Raw genomic sequence first — 23,700 nt, forward strand, 5'->3', positions numbered from 1 at the left:
TTATGGACGGATTTGGACGAAACTTGTTGGACAGGTTGTGTGTTTGACTAGGAAGAATCGTTTCAATTTTGGTGAAGATCCGGATCCAGCTCGTAGAAATTTTAAGTGATTCTTCACCATTGAGTGATATGTCCAACCAGACGGAGGTTTGCTCTCGACTGAGTGCCGTTTTAGTTATTATTGTGATGGCTGGTGTCGTTTTGCATTGGTACAAAGGTAAAACAATGGACAGAATGCTGATCCAAGTATGCTAACTGCCGTGGGATGCAAGGGGAAGCTGGGGTTTCAGGAGCTAACACTTCATTACCCCTCTTTTCCTCTGACGAAGGATTAACGCTTGTTGCAAACAAGTTAACGTTGTTGCAAACAAACTTGTTGCTTGTTAACGCTTAGCTCCTGAAACCCCAACTTCTCGTTGCATGCCACGGCAGTTAGCACAATTCGTTGAACGTTCTGTTGATTCCATTCTTTGCATTCAAGGAAATATAATACCCTGATAACGTTTGATTGTTTTATTTACAAAGACGATAATTAAATCATTACCAAGCAAATATCAAGCTTCAACAAGTCACATTTGTGGCAAACATAAGTTATCCCATCATACTGTTTGAGCACCATTTAATTTGATGCTTTTTAGCTGCAACTGCGTGTCCGCCAGATGGGGGCTTGTAGTTTGGGAAACGTCTGTCCATGCATCCTCCATCTTCCATGTGTGCGTGTGTCCGTCCATTCGTCCGTCTGAGCCTCTCTGCTGTTGCTGGCACGAAATCTGTAATTAAAATAGTCCTTTAAACATAACTTGCAGCATTTAGATGAAAGAGTGGCAATTTCAAAATGGTTAACCATCATGGTATTGTTCTGTTCCTGAATGTAAATCTGACTCATGGAAATATAGGAAATATGACAAATATCGGCGGATGAGAGGTGTCGCGTGTGTACCATTTCGTGTTCGTATAAGTGAGTTGCGGCAGTGGACATCACACACATACATACACACAGATAGACGCTTCTCCTTTTACCAATAGATGATAAAATCTAGTATAATGTATCTTGCAGCCTTGGAACTAAAAAACAACAACATTTACTACAACGGCACTTGGTAAGAGCAAATACCTCCGCCAAGCTGAACAGATTCCATTTTGTATCCCACCGATAGGCCAGATTTGCATCTGGGCCTGAACCAAAATATAATTGGCTTGTTCTTGTTACCTACCCAACCCATACACCAAGTTTTGTCATAATTCGTCCACAACTTTTTGTAGCATCATGCTATATATCATTTTGGCCCTAAATCTCTCAATTGTGAAAAATCACTTTAAAATAATTCTAGTATCCGCATTCAGATCTCACCAAAATGTACGCTTTTGAGATATCCTGCTATATATCGTTTTGGTCCTCCTATCTGCCAATGGTGAAGAATCACTTTTAAAATTATACAAGCCGGATCCGGATCTGGATCTTCAACAAAAATGGGTATTAACGATAAAACCACGTTTCATGGTAAACCAGTCACACAACTATAGGAATGGTGTAGCAAGTGGCAGGAGACACAACAAACTCGTGCAGATGGCAAAAAGCTGGCTGAAATATGTAAAGTTCTACCTGGACAGTGCATTCAATTTTAAGCAAAAGTAGCTTTTTAACTTGCTCGGGTTTTCTTAGTTGGCCTCAGGTTCTAGACTATAGTTTACATCCTTGTTTTCCACCCACATCTCTCTGCTCTCTATCCAACTCCATAATCCCAAAACGATTTTGTTTTGTTTTAAACCATAACATGTCGTTGTGTTGATCATTGTACTGTACAATCCCTTAAATCTTCACATATTATGTTGTACGTATAATTATTCAGTGAAGTTCAAACCCTGGACAAATAGCTTATGAATATGCAAAAATAACTCGTGCAAAAAATGTTTATACCTTATGCAAAAATATTTCTAGAAGTGCTGGCATCATTAACAACTAGGGCATGCCCGTACTATATCTATATCTAAAATTATATCCCCCCCCTCTATTTACATGAAATGGTTTGGTCCAAAGCGAACAGCTTGCGAGTGGTGACAATCCCCCCCCTCTATTTACATGCAATGGTTTGGTCCAAAGCGAACGGCTTCCGGAGTTTGGTAAAGAAATCGCCATCGCGTGCACAAACGCGCAGGAAAGCGAATGAATCGCAAATTCGTTTTTATTAGTTGTAAAACATAGTTTAACGCCAACATAGTTTGCAAACGTGAAATAAATGAATACGCTCTCAAATGTGCCATCCGAGGCAGAGTGTGCCCGCCACGTTCGGCACACGCGATCGTTCGCTGCTCTCTGATTGGTTGAATCGTTTTTTGGACATAGCTCGGTAAGTAATTGTCCGATTAATATGAAACCTTGAAAAGGCACATCCTCGGGTCCCCAGCAATATACCTGGCAAGTTAAAAGTATATCGGACCCGTGGTTGTCGAGAAACAGCGGTCACAGACAAACAAACGTACAGACAGACAGAGATTACTGGAATTATAGATAGATGATAATAAAAAATTAATTCCCAAAATAAATACTTCTTTCATTAAATTATATTCTGATCTTGTCTCGACTGAATTAGTGTTTACGTGCTTGGGGAAATTTCCCAAAGTTACAGATAGATAAGCTTTTAAAGATTCAAAAGAGAGTTATGAGATTTATTTGCGACAAAGGTTATCAATCTCATACCAAAATTTATTTCTTGAAAACAATTTTTTTTATAAAGATACACGAATTGTACTTGTATCAGTTGGGAACCCTTATGTTCAAACTAGATAGGCAAGAATTACCAAATACCTTTGTGCAATTGTTTACCAAAAATGGTCAAGTCCACGGTTACGCTACAAGACAAACCAGGCTGCTCCATCTTCTACGAGTTAGAACAAATTCTGCAAGAAAAACGTGTTTTTGTGGGACTCAAATTTTGGAATTCATTAGACTTGAACCTAAAATCAACTCACAGCCTTTATTCATTGTACGTAAATTTAAATTAGTACTATTGAATAAATAGAGAGTTGACACGTAGATAGTCTTATTCTGTTCACCAGTATTCCAAGTAGGATAATTTCAAGAAAATGGTGAAATTTGTTCGTATTTACTGGAGCCCTCTCCGCATTCCCATCTTTCTCCCTCTTAACTTTCTTGTATTCCTTCTTCTTCTTTCACGCCAAATCTGTGTTGTTCAAATAAGTCCAAGTGTATTTCACTTGTGTGTATGGAATGGGGGTCTGTATAACTGTATAAGACAAGCCTGGCTTTTAACATAGACTCCTCCAGTCCTCCACATCACTTCATATTCATATTCATTTTGTCTTAATTCCTCATTTTGTATTTTATTAATCATAGTGCAAATAAACTTGAACTTGAGTCATGCAAAATACTTTGAAATGCTACGTGCTGCTTCCTTGTTTGTTGCTCAGCACTTAAAAAGGATAGAGCATGGACAAACAACCAGAGGTTCACAATCACAGCTCAGAGGCTTTGATTAGGCTATAATGGCCTGGAGGTGTTTTGAAGTTCCTTGAAAAGGAACATATTATTGTTGCGGTTTTCAGAATAAAGGATAACCCCCTCGTAGGTAGTTGCACCACAACATGTAGCCTCGCTTTAGTTCAGTTATTTCTTATTAAATGTAAGCGTAGCCTCCTTTCATGTGTTAGTATGCGTTGAGCAGGCCAGTAAGTGTAGGCCTCGATTGGGCTAGAATGCCACGTGCTAGGCCTGGAACAAGTCTGGAATGCCCAAGGGAGGAGCTGCAGGGGAGTGGCCGGTAAGCGGCGAGCAGCCAATCGGAGCTCAAGGGGAGTGGCTAACAACGGCAGCGAGGGGAGGGGCTTCGAACATTCGGGTAAGACTGGGGAGGGGCGGTATAAAACCCTGCCCCGGGCCCCCCACAGCAGTGCCCCAGAGTGTTGTTAGAGAGAGCGTTGTGAGAGGGGGTTGTGAGAGAGTGGTTCGTTGAGAGAGAGAGAGAGTCGCTGCGCGGAGATCAAGGCTGTGTGTGCAAGAACTCTCCATGCCCTGCGCCCTGCTGCCTGTGAATAATGCTGTGCGAGGACGATCTCTCCCGGGGCCACCTACGCCGACGACCTTCCTACATGGGCTCCCTGTAGTACACGTGCCGCGAACACTTGAGGACCACGCCCGGCGAGCTGTCCGGAGCAAATGGCGCCAGGACGCGTTTGGAGTGCGTACTTTTCCTTCCTCCTTTTCCCTGCGCGAGTGAGTGGGCCCTTGTCCGGGGATTAAGTAAGATTGACTAAGTATCTGCTCTGTTTCTCTTCATATAAACACTGAGATAGGCCCTTAGCGAACATTAAATAATTCCCCTTCCCTTACAATGACCTTGGAAGAAGACCGGCAGAGCCAGATCGGGGCACCGTCGGATGGCCGCTGCCAGCCGCACCACCAGCTGGCCCAGCAACATCGCGTGAGACGAGCTATAACCATGCCACAGGGAACGTGTGATTGGTTGGCGCGGAAGGCGTGAGCCTCGTGAGCCTCTCTATCTCTTTGCTGATGACTCTACTCTCTGTCGCTCCATTCCTCATCCCTCATATCGGCAGTCTGCAGCCTCCTCACTCTCTGCAGACCTGGACAAAATCACAGACTGGGCAAACAAGCGGAACATGTCTTTCAATCCTGACAAATCTCACACTCTTACGATGTCTCTCCGAAAAGACCGACTGGACAACCCTCCCATCCACTTTCTGAAAAATCCTCTCCAAGAAGTTCTGTCACTCAAGCTTTTGGGTCTCACTATTTGCCATGATCTTTCCTGGGAAATCCACATTTCAAATCTGGCCTCCAAAGCCAGTCGCTGACTGGGCATCCTCCATCGTGCGAAGTCCTTCCTTGGCACACCTGAGCTCCTCACCACATACAAGGCTTTCATCCGCAGCTCTATGGAATACTGCTCTCCCCTCTGGTCTGGTGCTCCTGCCTCACACCTAGCTCGTCTTCACGCTGTTGAAACCAAAGCGTTCAGAATCATTGGAATCTCCCGCGATGAAGCTAACTCCAAGGGCCTTTCACTCACTCACCGCAGGCAGGTTGGTGGTCTTTCCGTCTTCTACCGACTCCTCTCTGGCCTTGCCCCCCCCAGCTCTCTCTCGGCTCTGTCCCCCAAATATTCCTACAGGTCGCACAAGATCTGCCTGCAACCCTCTTATGGTTAAACTTATGGTCTTATGGTTAAATGGTTAAATGGTCTTATGGTCTTATGGTTAAAAAAAAAAAAAAACATTTCCTTCTCTGTTCTCATTCGTTTATTCATTCTTATTCGTTCGTTCGTTCTTCGACCACGTGTTTCTCCCCCATTTCCCCAGATAGTTTTCACTCATTAACCTTCAATGTTTACACTTTCCCCTCAAGTTATGTATTCCGTCATATTTTATAACACCTTTTTCTTCTTCTTCTTTAAAAGGCTGCTTTCGACTTGCTCACCAAATCAATTCATCCCAAAAAAAATATCCATCTCCTATAGTGCCTTTTTTCTACATTCCCTAAACTCTCCTGCACTCCATCCTCCATCCAGCGTCCTTAAACGTATTTTTAACTCGAAGGTCACAAGAAACTCATTTTGCAATAAATGTTCGTTTCCCATAAATCGTACACTTTCAAAAATCCAATCTCACCCCTCCCCTCCAAATCTTCCCCATCACCCCTCCCCTCCAAATCTTCCCCATCACCCATCCCTTTCAAATCTCCCCCCTTGCCCCCTCCCTCCTAAACTACCCCCTCACCCCTCCCTGCCAAGACGCCCCCTCGCCCCTCCCCTCCTAGACTCCTGCCTCACCCCTCCCCTCCAAATCTCCCCCATATCCCATCCCTTTCAAATCCCTCCCCTTGTCCCTTCCCTCCCAAACTCCCCCCTCACCCCTCCCCTTCAAATCTCCCCACCCTCATTGCTTCTCAATTTCCCCCCTCTCACCCCCCCTCCTCAAAGCGTCCTCCCCGCTTCTTCCCCCTTCAAACTCTCACCTCCATCTCCCCCAACCTTCTGCCTCGCTCTTCCCCCTCCTCAAATAACACCTCATTGTGGCTCACCCAATCACCATCAAACCTTTTGTCCGCCCCATCCTTCCCTTTCTCCGAGCTATTCTGAAATCTCTGACACACCTTCAACAGCTCTCCCTATCTCTTCCACCTCTTCCACATCTTACCCTACCCCTCCTCCCCCCTGTTCTGTATCTGATGCTCCCCCTTCCTCTTCATTAACGGTATGGACCTCAAACATCCGGGGCCTTCGTTCAAACTTAACTGATCTCTCCATACAGGTTGCTTCTGTCAAACCAGACGTGATCTGCTTAACAGAAACTTTCCTCCTTTATGATGTCTCTGATTCCATAGTATCTCTCCCGGGCTACTCCCTCCTCCGGTATGATAGACCTGAGCCTCGTCCTGGAGGCGGGGTTGCTATCTTTATCAAAAACTCTCTTCCTCACTCGCCCTGCACTGCACTTTCTCCACCTCACCCCCAGGAATACCTCTGGCTACGGCTTCCCCTTCGCTCCCACCTCTTGTTCATATGTGTGTTGTACCGTCCACCAAACAGTGATGACTCCATCTACATCTCGCTGTCTGATGATATGGACCAACTTCTATCTACTCATCCCAACTCTCTCTACCTCATATGTGGTGATTTCAATTGTCACCATGCCAGTTGGCTGGGTGTGGGTACCTCTCTCACCAGCCATGGCTCTTCAGCAAAGGACTTCTGCGACTCACTGGGACTGACACAATCTGTCAATTTCCCGACCCGGATCTCAGTCAACGGAACATCTTCTCTTCTGGACTTGGTTATGACTAACTTCCCTGAAAATGTCTGCTGCTCTTCTTCTGCTCCGATCGGATCATCTGATCATGTCCTTGTTAAAGTGGACATCTCTCTGACCATCCTCAGGGAGCCTGCTCAGCGTCGACGAGTCTGGCATTTCACTCAGGCCAACTGGCACGGTCTTCAAGCAGCCATCAATCATCTGGACTGGTCTCCCATCTCTACCACCTCTGACATCAACTCATCCTGGGAATTCTTCCAAAGTAAATTGCTCTCTCTCATGCACAGATTTATCCCATCTCGTCTTCAGTTGTCACACCCTTCCTCCCGTCCATGGTACACGGAATCTTGTGGTGAGGCTGTTGCCCAGAAACAACTTGCCTTCGTCTCCTGGAAAGCAAATCCAACGGAAGGAAATCTCATTTCCTTTCACAAAGCCCGAAACAAGTGTGTGTCCACCCTCAGGAGAGCCAGGAAACAATATCTCTCCGTTCTCAAGACCGAACTCTCTTATCTGTCTCCCTCTTCCAAATCCTGGTGGCGTCTGGTCAAATCCGTTTCTGGTGTTTGTTCCCCCTCCATCCCCTCCCTTACCTCAAACGGCTACACAGCTGACTCCGCACGTGAAAAAGCTGAATGCCTCAACTCTGTGTTTGCCTCTAAATCTTGTGTCCCAAACCCATCCCTCTCTGTACCCACCATACCCAGTCGTACCCTGCTGCTCCTGGACTCCGTGTCCTTTCCTCCTGACAAGGTGGAAAAGTTTCTGTCAACCCTCGACTCTGATTCTGCAACTGGACCCGACGGCATCAGCCCACGGGTCCTAAAATCCTGCTCTGCTGCTCTATCTCACCCTCTCTCTGTTCTCTTCACCCTCTCTTTTGCTCAAGGTCAACTGCCATCTGCTTGGAAATCAGCCAACATCACCGCTTTGCACAAAAAAGGTGCAAAAACAGATCCTAGCAACTACAGACCAATCAGCCTTCTCCCAATTATCAGCAAAGTCATGGAATCCATCATTGCTTCGGATATGAAATCTTTCCTCTTCTCCAATGGCTTGATCTCTGATCATCAATTTGGTTTCAGACCAGGTCACTCTACTCTGGACATGCTGCTTCTGCTGTCTCAACAATGGATGGAGGTCCTCAATGCCAAACAGGAAATTAGAGCTGTCTCCCTCGACATATCACGTGCCTTCGACACGGTCTGGCACCCCGCTCTGCTCACCAAACTCTCCTCCTTTGGTATCCATGGAAATCTCCACGCATGGCTGGCGGACTTCCTCTCTAGTCGTCGTCAACGTGTGGCCCTGAATGGGTTTCTCTCATTTCCTCTTCCTGTTCAGGCTGGAGTTCCCCAAGGCAGTGTTCTGGGCCCCGTGCTTTTTCTGGTCTTCATCAATGATCTCTCTGACTCTCTCGAAAATCCTCTCTATCTCTTTGCTGATGACTCCACTCTCTGCCGCTCCATTTCTCTTCCCTCAGATCGGCAGTCTGCTGCCTCCTCACTCTCTGAAGACCTGGACAAAATCACAGACTGGTCAAACAAGTGGAACATGTCTTTCAATCCTGACAAATCTCACACTCTTACTATGTCTCTCCGAAAAGATCGACTGGACAACCCTCCCATCTACTTTCTCAACAATCCTCTCCAAGAAGTTCTGTCGCTCAAGATTTTGGGTCTCACTATCTGCCATGATCTTTCTTGGGAAAACCACATTTCCAAGCTGGCCTCCAAAGCCAGTCGCCGACTGGGCATCCTCCGTCGTGCGAAGTCCTTCCTCGGCACACCTGAGCTCCTCACCACATACAAGGCTTTCATCCGCAGCTCAATGGAATACTGTTCTCCCCTATGGGCCGGTGCTCCTGCCTCACACCTAGCTCGGCTTCACGCTGTTGAAACCAAAGCTTTCAGAATTATTGGAATCTCCCGCGATGAAGCTATCTCTGAGGGCCTTTCACTCACTCACCGCAGGCAGGTAGGTGGTCTTTCTGTCTTCTACCGACTCCTCTCCGGCCTTGCACCCCCAGCTCTCTCTGTGCTCTGTCCCCCAAATATTCCTACAGGTCGCACAAGATCTGCCAGCAACCCTCTGATGGTTAAACTGCCGAAATCTCGGCTCTCTGCTCACCTTCACTCTTTCATTCCTCTTTTCTCCCGCCTCTGGAACAAACTCCCTCACTCCCTTCAATCCCACTCCTCCCTCCAGGTCTTTAAAACAGCTGTTCACCACCATCTCTTATCTTCCCCCATCCAAAACCTTGATCTTTTCTACCCCCGCTAATTCACCCCAGAACCACCTTGTTTGAAATTCCAACTTCTTTCCTGGAAGTCCTGGCAGTGTCCATATGTTTTATACCTCTCCCACCGCCCCCTTCCCATGCCCCCCCCCCCCCCCCCAAAGCCCTCGCCCTCTCTCAGATCTCTCGATGTCTCCATGTCTCTCGGTCCCTGCTCTCAAATGTTGTGTTTGTGTCCTTCCCCCTCTCTCCCCATCTTGTCTACCGCTCCCGATGTTATATGTTTTATGTGTCGGTTTGTCTTTCTGTGTGATTAATGTTCGCTCTTTCACGAGCCTCGATCTTGTATACAAAAAAAAAAAAAAAAAAAAAAAAAAAAAAACTGCCAAAATCAAGACTTTCTGCTCACCTTCACTCCTTCATTCCTCTTTTCTCCCGCCTCTGGAACAAACGCCATCACTCTCTTCAATCCCACTCCACCCTCAAGGTCTTTAAAACAGCTGTTCACCACCATCTCTTATCCTCCCCCATCCAAAACCTTGATCTTTTCTACCCCCGCTAATTTCGGTCCCCTTGTGTTTTATACCTCTCCCCCCCCTCCCCCTTCCCACGCCTCCTCCCCCCAAGCCCTCTCCCTCCCACACTTCTCCCTACTCTCAAATGTTGTGGTTGTGTGCTTCCCCTTCTCTCCCCATCTTGTCTGCCGCTCCCTCTTTTTGTATATTTTGTTTGTCTGGTTGATTTGTTTGTGAAATAAATGTTAGCTCTTCCATGAGCCTCGATTCAGTATACAAAAGAAAGAAAAAAAAATCCTTTGGGTGCTTTGTGTGCCTCTGTATAAGTGTATGTTATATGTGCTTCTCTCTGCAATTATCATGTAATTAGCAATGTGATGTTATTTTCTTTTCCTCTACATCTGCTTTTCCCATTCCAATATCCTTTTTAAACAGTTTCCTCCCTTTTCTACCGATTCTCTCACTTTTGCTGCTTTTGCACCCGTTCACATTTGCCTCTATTACTAGTATGTATTGCAGCCAAGACCTTTTGGGATACAGCTGCCTTACTCAGTCTTTCTTCATATTTTCCTCCAAATGGCAGTAATTTTTTGTTAGATTTAGTCACTTTAAACTTCTTTTCAAACCTGTACTGCTCATACTCTGCTCCCCTTGGTTGTTTTAACGTTGCTCTTGTGAAAGTGTTTGTTTCCTTGGCAGTCTTTATATTGATGCCAAGGCACCAATGTCATGGCAGTTGCACAAGGCAGATTGGCCGAGTCTGAAATGCGCTACTACCCTCACAAACTGGTCTATTATGCCATCGGCTCCTGAAATCCACAGTTTCTGGAATTCCTTTCTCAACAGACTGATTTTTCTCATTTAGCAGTTCATCCCATCATCATTATGCCTCCAGTTGTCCGATGCAATATTCCATCCCTGGTACACTGAGGCAAGGAAATCATTAACTGTACACCGAGGCAAGGAAATCGTTAAAATAGCAGCTTGCATTATCCACCCGGAAGGTAAACAAACTGTTGGGAACATAAAGTCCCTCCACATAGCCTGAAACCAGTGTATATTGTCATGTCGCCGGCAATTGAGACCACCGGTGACAGATAGCCGAACAGTTTTTACTCCCGAGGCGTCCAACCGAGTTAATGGCAGTTCCTTTTATGGCGCGCGCGGGACCGAAAGCGGCGAAGTTCTTACCTAAACAAAGCCACACGGGGGTTAATCCAAACCCCACAAACAATGAAACGACGTGACACTGAATTGCAACAAATAATGGTTTAATGAAAATAAATGCAAGGTGATGAAATGAATGTTGAGGTAAAACTCATTGCAACTCCTACGTTGAGGATCCTCCATCAGACACGAATACGAACGCACAGGGAAAAGTAAAATGAAATAAAATACTTTGTTTAATCGGCCGACACTCAGCTCTGGTCTCAACAAGTTCTTTTGTAACGGTGATGGCGATGGTGAAGCTTGTTGGTGCCCGCACAGAAAACGCACAAGATGGCAACGGCCGACGCAAGGCCCGCACGTCGAAGGCGCCCATAACCGTGGGGCGAGTAGCCAAGATGGCCTCCTTTAGGTTCCTCTACTGGCTGGGGAAGCCCACTGCGGCCTCCAGCTCCTTGGTGACACCCGCATCTTGGTGTTTGCCACACAAAACGTCCTCCTACCAGAGAACACAAAATGGCCAGCTTCTTGTTCGACCAGCAAGACGACCACCCCTCTTCTTCTTCAGGTCAGCCAATCGGGCTGTTTCCCTCCCAATTCGCCCTACCCACGTTCTTCGTCCAATCACGTCCTTCAGGGGCATGGCCTCACAGCCTTTCTTGAATGCCCCCTCATTTATCTGCCTCTCGTGGGTGTGGATTTCACCTATTAGGCCCTTTGGAGGCGGTGCATGGTCCGGGTGGCTCTTCCTTGGCTTGTAAGGGAACAGTTGCCGTAATGGAGGGTTTTCCTATGGCCGGCCTGGTAGTGATAATAACACATAGGGGAAAATCACAGGAGGCAATTACATACTGGGAATTATCCTTAAGCCCTATTTAACTAACACAAAAATCACCCACCGTGTGGTGACACAAAAACACTCTTAAGCTCAACGTTTACCCTGCTTATGTACATCGAAATGGGCTTTCTATGCTTCACACGGTCCATGCTATCCTTTACATTCCTTTCTCCATTATGGCCATTCATCCCTACCCCCACAAACTTAACAATATCAATGTACTACACATGGAAAGAAAGGCCTTCAAGATCTTTGGGATCTTCTGTGATAAAGCTGAGTGCATGGGCCTACTACTCTGCCATCACAGAAAAGTCGGTGGTGTCTTTGACTTCGACTGCCTCCTTTATGTTTTTGCATCCTCGACTCTTTCAGTGCTTTGTCCATCTCAGGTTTCTGCAGGGCACACACAGTCCACCAGGAACTCTCTTCTGGTGAAACTCCCAAAATCCACAATCACTGCTCACCTTCACTCATTCATTACATCTGCCACCGATGGTGGATGGAGGTTATGTTTTCACCCCTGTCTGTTTGTTTGTCTGTCTATCTATTTATTTATTTTTTGTATTCAGGATCGAGGCTTGTGAAAGAGCTAACATTTATCACACAAAAAATAAAACAGACACACAAAGTATACAATAAGGGGACCAGTAGACAAGATGGGGAGAGAAGGGGAAGCACACAAACACAACATTTGAGAGCAGGGAAAAGGGACATCGGAAGATCTGTGGGGGGGAGAGGGCTTGGGGGGAGGAGGCGTGGGAAGGGGGGGAGGGGGGAGAAGTATAAAACACAAGGACACTGCAAGGACTTCCAGGAAAGAAGTTGGTATTTTAAAAAAAGTGGATCTTGGGTGAAATTATCGGGGGTAGAAAAGATCAAGGTTTTGGATGGAGGAAGATAACAGATGGTGGTGAACAGCTGTTTTAAAGACCTGGAGGGAGGTGTGGGATTGAAGAGAGTGAGGGAGTTTGTTCCAGAGGCAGGAGAAAAGAGGATTGAAGGAGTGAAGGTGAGCACAGAGTCTTGATTTTGGCAGCTTAACCATAAGAGGGTTGCAGGCAGATCTTGTGTGACCTGTAGGAATATTTGGGGGACAGAGCCCAGAGAGAGCTGGGGGAGCAAGGCCGGAGAGGAGTCGGTAGAAGACAGAACGACAACCAACCTGCCTGCGGTGAATAAGTGAAAGGCCCTCGGAGTTAGCTTCATCGCGGGAGATTCCATTGATTCTGAAAGCTTTGGTTTTATCAGCGTGAAGCCGAGCTAGGTGTGAGGCAGGAGCGTGGCCCAGAGGGGAGAACAGTATTCCATTGAGCTGTGGATGAAAGCCTTGTATGTGGTGAGGAGCTCAGGTGTGCCAAGGAAGGACTTCGCACGACGGAGGATGCCCAGTCGGCGACTGGCTTTGGAGGCCAGATTTGAAATGTGGTTTTCCCAGGAAAGATCATGGCAGATAGTAAGACCCAAAAGCTTGAGTGACAGAACTTCTTGGAGAGGATTATTCAGAAAGTGGATGGGAGGGTTGTCCAGTTGGTCTTTTCGGAGAGACATAGTAAGAGTGTGAGAATTGTCAGGATTGAAAGACATGTTCCACTTGTTTGACCAGTCTGTGATTTTGTCCTGGTCTGCAGAGAGTGAGGAGGCTGCAGACTGCCGATCTGAGGGATGAGGAATGGAGCGGCAGAGAGTGGATTCATCAGCAAAGAGATAGAGAGGATTTTCAAGAGAGTCAGAGAGATCATTGAGGAAGACCAGAAAAAGCACAGGGCCCAGAACACTGCCTTGGGGAATTCAAGCCTGAACAGGAAGGGGAGATTAGAGAAACCCATTCAGGGCCACACGTTGACTACTACAAGAGAGGAAGTCCGCAAGCCATGCGGGGAGATTTCCATGGATACAATAGGAGGAGAGTTTGGTGAGCAGAGCGGGGTGCCAGACCGTATCGAAGGCACGTGATATGTCAAGGGAGACAGCTCTAAATTCATGTTTGGCATTGAGGACCTCCATCCATTGTTGAGACAGCAGAAGCAGCATGTCCAGAGTAGAGTGACCTGGTTTGAAACCAAATTGATGATCAGAGATCAAGCCATTGGAAAAGAGGAAAGATTTGATATCCGAAGCAATGATGGATTCCATGACTTTGCTGATATTTGGGAGAAGGCTGGTTGGTCTGTAGTTGCAAGGATCTGTTTTTGCACCTTTTTGTGTAAAGCGGTGATGTTGGCTGATTTCCAAGCTGATGGCAGATGACCTTGAGCAAAAGAGAGGGCGAAGAGAACCGAGAGAGGGAGTGACAGAGCAGCAGAGCAGGATTTTAGGACCAGTGGGCTGATGCCGTCAGGTCCAGTTGCAGAATCAGAGTCGAGGGTTGACAGAAACTTTTCCACCTTGTCAGGAGGAAAGGACACAGAGTCCAGGAGCAGCTGGGTACGACTGGGTACGGTGGGTACAGAGAGGGATGGGTTTGGGACACAAGATTTCGAGGCAAACACAGAGTTTGAGGCATTCAGCTTTTGTGAACAAGTCTCTGTATGTGAACAAGATATCTAAAAAAGTTGTGGACAAATTTGTACGAAATTTGGTGGAGAGGTTGGGTATGTCACACAGATGAAATGCTTAGATTTTGGTGAAGATCTGGATCCGGATCTGGATCTGATAATGGATCCAATCATTCCAGGCATGCTGTCATGTGCCTTTTTCTCAGGAGTGGCTTCTGTCTTGCCACTCTCCCATAAACCTAGATTTATGAAGTGCTGCAGAGACTGTTGGCCTTCCAGCAGGTTCTCCCATCTCTGCCAAGGAACTCTATCGTTCAACCAGCGTGGTCATTGGGTTCTTGGACTCCTCCCTGACCAAGGTCCTTCTTGCCCAGTTGCTCAGTTTGGTCGGACGGCCAGCTCTCGGAAGAGTCTGAGTCGTTCCATATTCTTTTCATTTCCTAATGATGAAGTTCACTGTGCTCTTGGGAACTTTCAACACACTAGAAATTGTTTTATATCCTTCCCCAGATCTATGCCTCCTTACAATTCTATCTCGGAGTTATACAGACAGTACCTTGGACTTCATGGAAGAATTTCTTCTCTGACATGCACTGCCAACTGTGGGACCTTATCTAGAAAGGTGTGTTTCTTTCTAAATCATGTCCAAACAATTGAATTAGCCTCAGCTGAACTCCAATCAAGTTGTAGAGAGATCTCAAGGTTGATCAAAGAAAATTGGATACACCTGAGCTCAATTTTGAGTGTCATAGCAAAGGGGTTGAATACTTATCGACTCAAGACATTTCAGCTTTTCATTTTTAATTGTTTTGGGAGAATTTCTAAAAAGTATTCCATTTTGACATTATGGGGTATTATATGTGGATCAGTGACAAAAATCTAAATTTAATCCATTTTAAATTCAGTCTGTAACATAACAAAATGTGAAAAATGTCCAGAAGCCAAACAAAAGTCCCAAAAATGGGATTCTGTTTGGAGGCCCAGCGGGCCATTTGCGAAACTCCTGGGGGGAGTAGTTGTGGGGACAGGCCCCACCCCCGATGTGGCAAAAAAGCCACCATAACTTACCTTTGGTCAAACCGTGTGCCCACGGTGGCGAGTGTTGCGCGGGCCCTTTGCGCGTTTCGTTGGGCATGACAACAGACAGGGTAAACACTTTGAGACTTTGCGTCCATTTCTTCTTTTTAAATATCGTGTGGGGAAGGGAAGGTGTCCGTTAACACATGGTAACACATGGCTATGTCAACGGGAAGGTACGCGGTGAAAAAAAAATAGGAAAAAAGGGGAAAAAATAGACAAAAAGGAGAAAAAGAAAGGAAAAAAACAAAGGTAAAAAGAAAAAAAAGGAAAAAGAAAGAAAACAAAATAGAAAAAAAAAGCCTGCTGCAATTCAATGGCTGTCCTCATTAAATGGCTGTGATCTAGTCTAATAAAATGGAAAATTGCCGTGGTCCTTCGGAGGGACGGGTGTGGTCCATTCACGGTTGTGCTCCGTCGGATGGGCGGGCGTGCGCCGTCGGACGGGGGTGCGGTCCCGACGGTCACCGAGGGTGTCATTAGCTTATTAGCGCTGAGGAAGCGCCTCTAGCGAATGACTTCCAGCCAGTGTAACGCGAATTCCTGTCACAGGAATTCTGAGATCATATAAGTGTGACGTGGCAGTTCCTGATTGGTTCGTGTTGGGGAACCCCTTCTCGCTGCCGACGTGACGTAAATTCGCGCACGCGCACTGGTGAAGCGCGAGATTCGGCCCAAGGTTCTTATTATTATTATTATTATTTTTGTATACAAGATCGAGGCTCGAACCATGATCGAGGCTCGAAATTCCATGCCCGAACCTCAGCGCAATCCAAGAGGATTCACTTGTTATATTAGGGGACAAAAAAACGTGGGGGCTTGAGGCCACAAATTCACTGACACCCACACTGACGGTTGGTGCTCTTCTGCGCCGAGCTGGGGCGAGTGGGGTTGTTGTGGGGTGCGGCACCGGAGAGGTCCGCCGGTGCGTGCTCGTGGTGTGGAGCGTGGTGCGGCGCGTGGTACCCCGCCAAAAACACATGTTCCTTTGTTTTTGCCTCTGCCTGCCTTTACACCCTACGGTGAAACCTATGGGAGGGTGTGAATACAGTACTTTCTGAAAGCACTGTGGATAGCTGGATAATTGGAAAGATAGATATATTAACAGATTAACAAACTTTTAAAATACAGAAAATTAACCCATGTGTAGTAAAGCAGGTTGCACAATTTGATATCAATAATTTTGTGAAAGAGGGATCCAAATCTCAATCGCACATTTAGAAATATTCAACATTCAACTCTGACAGGTTGGTGGTCTCTCTGTCTCCTTCCACCTCATTTCTTCGCCGCTCTCTGCCTTCCCCCCCCCCCCCCCCCCCACGCTCCTAAATATGTGCAGGATGCACGGGGTCAACTGCCAACCCCCTTCTAGAGAAACTGCCTAAATCCAGAACCACTGCTTACCACCATCTCAGGTCATCCCCCATCCAAAGCCATGATCTTTTCTACACCCATTAAACCATCCCCACCACTCCCAAAATTTTGCTTTTGTATCCATCTTGTGCACCCTTTGCCTTCTCCCTTTTCCCATCGTTATCTGCATCACCTGGTTGTCCTCCGACTTTCTCCCTCCGCCCTGCTGTTGATGTTGCCCCTTTCTTCTGATGTTCCCTTCATGTTGTGTCCTGATCTGTTCTGTCTACTAGCTCTCCCACAAGCTTAGAGCTGCGTTCCGCAACCTTTTTAGCCCAGGACCCAATAAAAAACCCAGGCATCCAGTCTTATTACTAAGATCATGGTTCTTATTATTATTATTATTATTTTTGTATACAAGATCGAGGCTCGAACCATGATCGAGGCTCGAAATTCCATGCCCGAACCTCAGCGCAATCCAAGAGGATTCACTTGTTATATTAGGGGACAAAAAAACGTGGGGGCTTGAGGCCACAAATTCACTGACACCCACACTGACGGTTGGTGCTCTTCTGCGCCGAGCTGGGGCGAGTGGGGTTGTTGTGGGGTGCGGCACCGGAGAGGTCCGCCGGTGCGTGCTCGTGGTGTGGAGCGTGGTGCGGCGCGTGGTACCCCGCCAAAAACACATGTTCCTTTGTTTTTGCCTCTGCCTGCCTTTACACCCTACGGTGAAACCTATGGGAGGGTGTGAATACAGTACTTTCTGAAAGCACTGTGGATAGCTGGATAATTGGAAAGATAGATATATTAACAGATTAACAAACTTTTAAAATACAGAAAATTAACCCATGTGTAGTAAAGCAGGTTGCACAATTTGATATCAATAATTTTGTGAAAGAGGGATCCAAATCTCAATCGCACATTTAGAAATATTCAACATTCAACTCTGACAGGTTGGTGGTCTCTCTGTCTCCTTCCACCTCATTTCTTCGCCGCTCTCTGCCTTCCCCCCCCCCCCCCCCCACGCTCCTAAATATGTGCAGGATGCACGGGGTCAACTGCCAACCCCCTTCTAGAGAAACTGCCTAAATCCAGAACCACTGCTTACCACCATCTCAGGTCATCCCCCATCCAAAGCCATGATCTTTTCTACACCCATTAAACCATCCCCACCACTCCCAAAATTTTGCTTTTGTATCCATCTTGTGCACCCTTTGCCTTCTCCCTTTTCCCATCGTTATCTGCATCACCTGGTTGTCCTCCGACTTTCTCCCTCCGCCCTGCTGTTGATGTTGCCCCTTTCTTCTGATGTTCCCTTCATGTTGTGTCCTGATCTGTTCTGTCTACTAGCTCTCCCACAAGCTTAGAGCTGCGTTCCGCAACCTTTTTAGCCCAGGACCCAATAAAAAACCCAGGCATCCAGTCGCGACCCATCGAACCCCCCCTCCCCCCCCAACCCCCCCCCCCTCCCCCCCAACCCCCCCCTCCCCCCCAACCCCCCCTACCCCCCAACCCCCCCCCTCCCCACCCCCCCCCCTCCCCGTCACGGAAATATCGATTGTTTATGACGTTAATATCTTGGTAAGGGTTCGGTTCGTCATCTTTGTACAGTAGTACAATTCGTAATTGAACAATAAAGCAAAGTGACGACAATCATACCAAACACTGTCCTTATTTTGTTGTTATTTTGTACGGATCTCCACGACCATGAGGAGAGAGAGAGAGAGAGAGAGACCACGCCCCCCTTGAGAATGAGCAGCGACTTCGATCACAGACTCCGCCCACTTGATATTATTGTCAGCCAATCAGGCGTAAACTCCCTGCCTTGTTGGCAGCTTCGGAAGAGATGAATCCGCCCCTACGATGAATCCGGATGAAGATTTAATGAAGAAGATGAAGATGATGATGAAGATGAAGAAGATGATGCAGATGCAGATGAAGATGAATCTCACAACATTCATTGGCGGTGTATCTTTTGTGAAATAGAATAAAACTTTAATTATTAAAGTGACACGCCAAGATAAGGTGTTTGAACTTTATTTTAATCTTCATCGTGAATAGATGATGAACTTAAAATGTAACATGAACTGATAAACAAAACAAGAACAAGTCAAGTGAATCCACTTGGATTCCGCCCAGGTTGGCACATGGAAATTATTATTCATATGGTACTTTCCATGGTGAAGTAGTTCGCAGCAGAACCGGCAGCATAATGATGTAGCATAATTATCATCTCGGGTCAAGATTTGAAATTATGCCATGGTTTTTGTAAAATTGCTACTAGTATTCACATTATGTACTTTTCACGAAATGTATTCACATTATGTACTAGCGAGCGGCCGCGTACCAGCCAAAGGGGTAGCCCATGGTTAGCCTAAATATAGATTTGATGACGTCATGTTTACACATCTGAGCGACAGAAACTGTTTACACATCTGAGCGACAGAAATGAGCGACAGAAACTAGCTTCACTTTTGGAGAGACAGAAATTCCCAGGCAAACGCTATAACGCACCAGGTTTACAACCTGTGCGTTAATAACTTTTACTGAAAAAATCCGATATTGTAGCGGTTACCGGTAGCATGACACAATTACCCTGCACCGGCCGATGACGCAACCGGCGAGCGGTCACGTGTCACGGACTCGCCCGGGCGTGTTGAGACTTGCCTTTACCGGGCGAACGCTTGCCTTGCATACCACGCCCCGTTGAGAGGCGTGGCTTATCTATTTGCATACCACGCCCCGCCTGAGAGGCGTGGCTTTTGTGTATTGAGTTTCTGATATACTGTATATTGCCGCCCGTTCGATGGGCTGATTCAGTGCTTTGGAGTTCGTTTGAGTGAGCTGGGAATAAATAGCTCAGAGAAACCTAATTCCTGGCGTCGTCCATTTTGTCCGATTTTATCGTGCGAGCACAGCTCCCACAATATGCATCTGAACTTATATTCAGGTTCAATGTTCCATTATCATGAACAACATTAAATAAACAACTTTCACTGATTAAACCCGAAAGTGAAACGTACAAGCCTAATTCAAATGTTCCGTTAGCAACATTGTAGATGTGGATTATCCACATCAGTGCGATTGTTGACTTTGCATATTGGCTGCGAGTTCATCGATTCGGCTTTGAAGCGGCGACAATGCGATTCTCAGGTTGGCGCACAGGGCCACTGCCTCCAGTTTGTTTGATCTCTGTTCTGTTCAGTCGGGAGAAGTAAATCGTCGATAAAGTTTTTTTCCCGCGATTTCTGAAATGATCATGCTGTGGCGGACACAAGGGACACGAAATCAGCGCACCAGCAGGTGGCGCGAACGTCCAGGCGGGGAACTGGCTTGCATGCCCCGCCTATCGACCGATCGGCCACGCCCGGGGACTAGGCGTGGCCTCGGGATATATATGCGGGTAAGCTCGAGCCCGCTCAGTGCTGAAGTGCGAGATATGAATAAAGACTCTTTATTACCAACGCGTTGTGGCCTACCTCTCTGGCAATCGAGTCATGTGTGCGCAGCACCACACTGGTGACCCCGATTGGTTCAGCCGTTGCTGACCACCGAACGTGCCATGGCCACCAACGCCGTCGCAGTTAAACTCCCGGAGTTTTGGGAGGCACAAGCCGACGCTTGGTTCGTCCAGGCCGAAGCTCAATTTCAGCTCCGAGGCATAACGGTGGACGAGACCCGGTACTACCACGTGGTCTCCGCCCTCGGGCCCGGCACTGCCGCCCGCGTCGTGTCCATCCTTCGGCGCCAGCCGGGCGACAACAAGTACGAGTCGCTCAAACGTCTCCTGCTCGCCACGTTCGGGCCCACGGAGATCGAACGGGCCGACCGCCTCCTGGACCTTCCCGAACTCGGCGACACACGACCATCCCTGCGGATGGCTTTTATGCTGTCGCTGCTTGGTGACCAACCACCGGAATCCTTATTCCGGGTGCTTTTCCTACGCCAGCTACCCGCACAGGTACGCCTCGCGTGCCAGCGCGCAAAGGTCCACCGCCACACCCAGGCCCCGTTGGCCCTGTTTGCGGTGCCCGAGCATCGGTTCGACCATGTGCACGTCGACTTGGTGGGACCTCTGCCCCCCTCGCGGTGGTTCACCCACCTCCCCACCATGGTGGACCGCACCACACGGTGGCCGGAGGCCGTCCCATTGGCGGCGACATCTGCAGCTGATGTGGCGCAGGCCGTCATCGCCACTTGGGTTGCCCGGTTCGGTGCCCCCTCGGACATCTCGTCCAACCGCGGCCCCCAGTTCACCTCGGAGCTCTGGGCCACGGTGGCGCAAGGGCTCGGGGTGACACTACACCGCACCACGGCCTACCACCCCTCGGCCAATGGCCTGTGCGAGCGCTTTCATCACTCAATAAAGGCCGCGCTCCGGGCCAGCCGCCGCGACGGCGGCTGGGTCGACAGACTCCCCTGGGTCCTGCTGGGCCTCAGGGCGGTGCCCAAGGACGACCTGCGTGCGTCCTCGGCAGAGCTGGTCTTCAGGCAACCACTGCGGGTACCGGGTGAATTTATCCCCGACTCCAAGGCTCCTTGGTCCGCGGCGCAACAGCGCTCCGCCCTTCAGGAGACCGCCCGGAGGTTTGTCCCGGTGCCGACGGCACACCACGGTTGCCCACCTTCCCACGTCACCCCGGAGCTTCGCACGGCGAGGTAGGTCTTTGTCCGGCACGACGCCCACCGGGCACCGCTACGGCCCCCGTACGACGAGCCCTTCCGCGTGCTGGAGACCGGGGACAAATTTTTCACCATCGACATCGGCGGTGCCCCGGATCGCATCTCCGTGGACCGCCTCAAGCCGGCCCACCTCGATCCGGACCACCCCCCGCAAGCAGCTCTGCCTCCGCGTCGAGGCCGCCCCCCGGTGGTCGGACCCCCGGCACCCCCCAGCCCCGCCGTCCCGCCACCCCCCAGACCGGCACCCATCGCCAGGGGGCGTTTCGGCCGGGTCATCCGGCTTCCCCGCAAACTCACCCTTCAGGTGCGCGGGAATTCTGGGGGGGGGCGCATGTGGCGGACATAAGGGACACGAATTCAGCGCACCAGCAGGTGGCGCGAACGTCCAGGCGGGGAACCTGAATGCATGCCCCGCCTATCGACCGATCGGCCACGCCCGGAGACTAGGCGTGGCCTCGGGATATATATGCGGGCTCTAAGCTCGAGCCCGCTCAGTGCTGAAGTGCGGGCTTTGAATAAAGACTCTTTATTACCAACGCGTTGTGGCCTACCTCTCTGGCAATCGAGTCGTGTGTGCGCAGCACCACAATGCGACCCTTTGAAAATCCTTCGCGACCCATACATTAGGTCGTGACCCATAGGTTGCGGAACGTCAGCCTAGACCATGTGATGTATATAAAACAAAGCTGAAGTCTAACAGCGGCGTAGCCGGTCTTGTTGGATCCTTCAGATGAAGAGGATAGTATGACCTGGGTGGGAAATACCAGGTAGCAAATAATGTAAGTATTCAATTTTTTGGAAGTATTCTAATTGTCTCTAAGCTGTCTGTCACCATGGAAGTGAAGATTGCATTGAGACATTGGTTTATACTATTGTTACATGCTCCTCCCCGACCCCCTGGTCGCGGTGTACCTCCGAGCCCCGAGAGGAGTCACGGCAGAAAAATGTGTTATTCTGGGTCAAAAATCAATGGTGAAACCACACCAATTGTTACTAACAAACAAATATTGTATTAAAAATCACACAAGAATAACAGTACAACAATGATAGCAATCAAAAGTACAATCAACATATATCTTATGATGGTACCATCAGCTAATATCAGGTAACTCACTGTGCTCCAAGTGAGTGAAAAAGAATATTCCCCAATGTCAGTATGTTCCCGTCTTCGAGCTCAAGTTGATCCCCTCCAGCGATCGTCACAAAGATGTCGAATCCAAACCCGAATCCCGTTCAGATGACAGGCCCAGTCACGCCGCCAAAACTGCACAAAGGCATAAGCGGCCAAAGCGGCAGAAAAGGGTCACGTGGCCAACAGCTGCGAAAAGGCGCACTCAAGGCGACTGGGAAATTCACACCCTCTGGTATGAATGTTTTACCGCTCCAAATCGGCGAACCTCAGGTTTGTCTTCAAAATTCACGTTGCACACACACATCCCAGATAGACGTCTGAATGGTGAAAACGGCTGACGCGAAGCAAAGACCTTTCGCGATGAGCAAAGCGCACAAGTCGAAATGGCCGACGGCTTGTACTTGAGACGTAATGACACAACGATGATTCCTCGTAATCCAACGCCAAACCTGACATGCAGGTTGATCAGTCACAGCGATAACAACCCTATCGCAGGAATCCCTTTCCAGGAAACCCAAAGTTCACTCGTGACTCTTGCTCGACAACGTTCGCTCAGGACGAAGAAACGACTCGCTTCTTCTCCGACTTCACTCGCTCCGCCTCTTTTCTCTCCTCGTCTTCTTCCGGTTTGTCGTCCGGTTCCCGATCCGGTTTCCTGTTTCTTTTAACATTAACTTTTAACTTTTGAAACGAGAAATATCTATTCCCTTTAAATGACAACAATAATTATACATGGAATCGGAAATATTTACAGTGGATGCAAACCACCACAACGGAAGGGACGAATCCGTAACACTCCCCCCACCCCTCAAGAAAGAAAGTTTGAACATAGCGAAAACTTTCTTTGTAGGCAAAATTCTCCCAACAAACAAAAGTAAACTCACACCCAAATCATCAATTCCCGTGAGCAACGATAATCAATATTTCCCAAAAATAAAGCACCAAAACTTCAAACAAACTGTAGAGATCTCCAAAGTTAGTTCGCTCTGGACAAAGCATCCGCCACGACATTGTCCCTGTCCTTTACATGCTCAATCTCCAAGTTGAACTCCTGCAAAGCCAAACTCCATCTCATCAACCTCTGATTTTTTTTTTTTTTTTTTTTGAATGAAGGTTAAGGGGTTGTGATCAAAAATCCAAAGTCAAGCCAATCTATAGCAAATATTTAGGGAGGCCGAGCTGAGAGCCAGGTTTCATGGTGGTTGGGTGGTGAGGCCTGGAAGTATTCACTACATGGATGCCTTTAGGAACGTGGAGTTCACGGTTAATCCGTATAGGAATCTTGGCTCGGCTGCTCCGCAGCATTCAGTGCTTCAAACTCTTCCTAACTTTCATAATAATCACGGTTGGAGTGCTTGTCACTGTAGTCACATGAATAGCGGTCTCCTTCTCGGCCACTACCCTGATAATCAT

The 23,700-nt window shown here is 48.0% G+C and overlaps 1 long non-coding RNA gene across 1 annotated transcript in view; it reads right to left on the reverse strand.

The window, feature by feature from the left end:
• Nucleotides 1-450: 450 nt before the first annotated feature.
• Nucleotides 451-23,700, reverse strand: part of LOC144889129 (uncharacterized) — a 34,343-nt gene continuing 11,093 nt past the window's right edge. Inside the window, exon 3 of the long non-coding RNA XR_013621605.1 lies at nt 451-769. This is a non-coding gene — a long non-coding RNA (uncharacterized LOC144889129). The remainder of the gene's footprint in view (nt 770-23,700) is intronic.

This window comes from Myxine glutinosa, chromosome 1, assembly GCF_964187855.1.
Source record: "Myxine glutinosa chromosome 1, kmMyxGlut1.1, whole genome shotgun sequence".
Lineage (NCBI taxonomy): Eukaryota > Metazoa > Chordata > Myxini > Myxiniformes > Myxinidae > Myxine > Myxine glutinosa.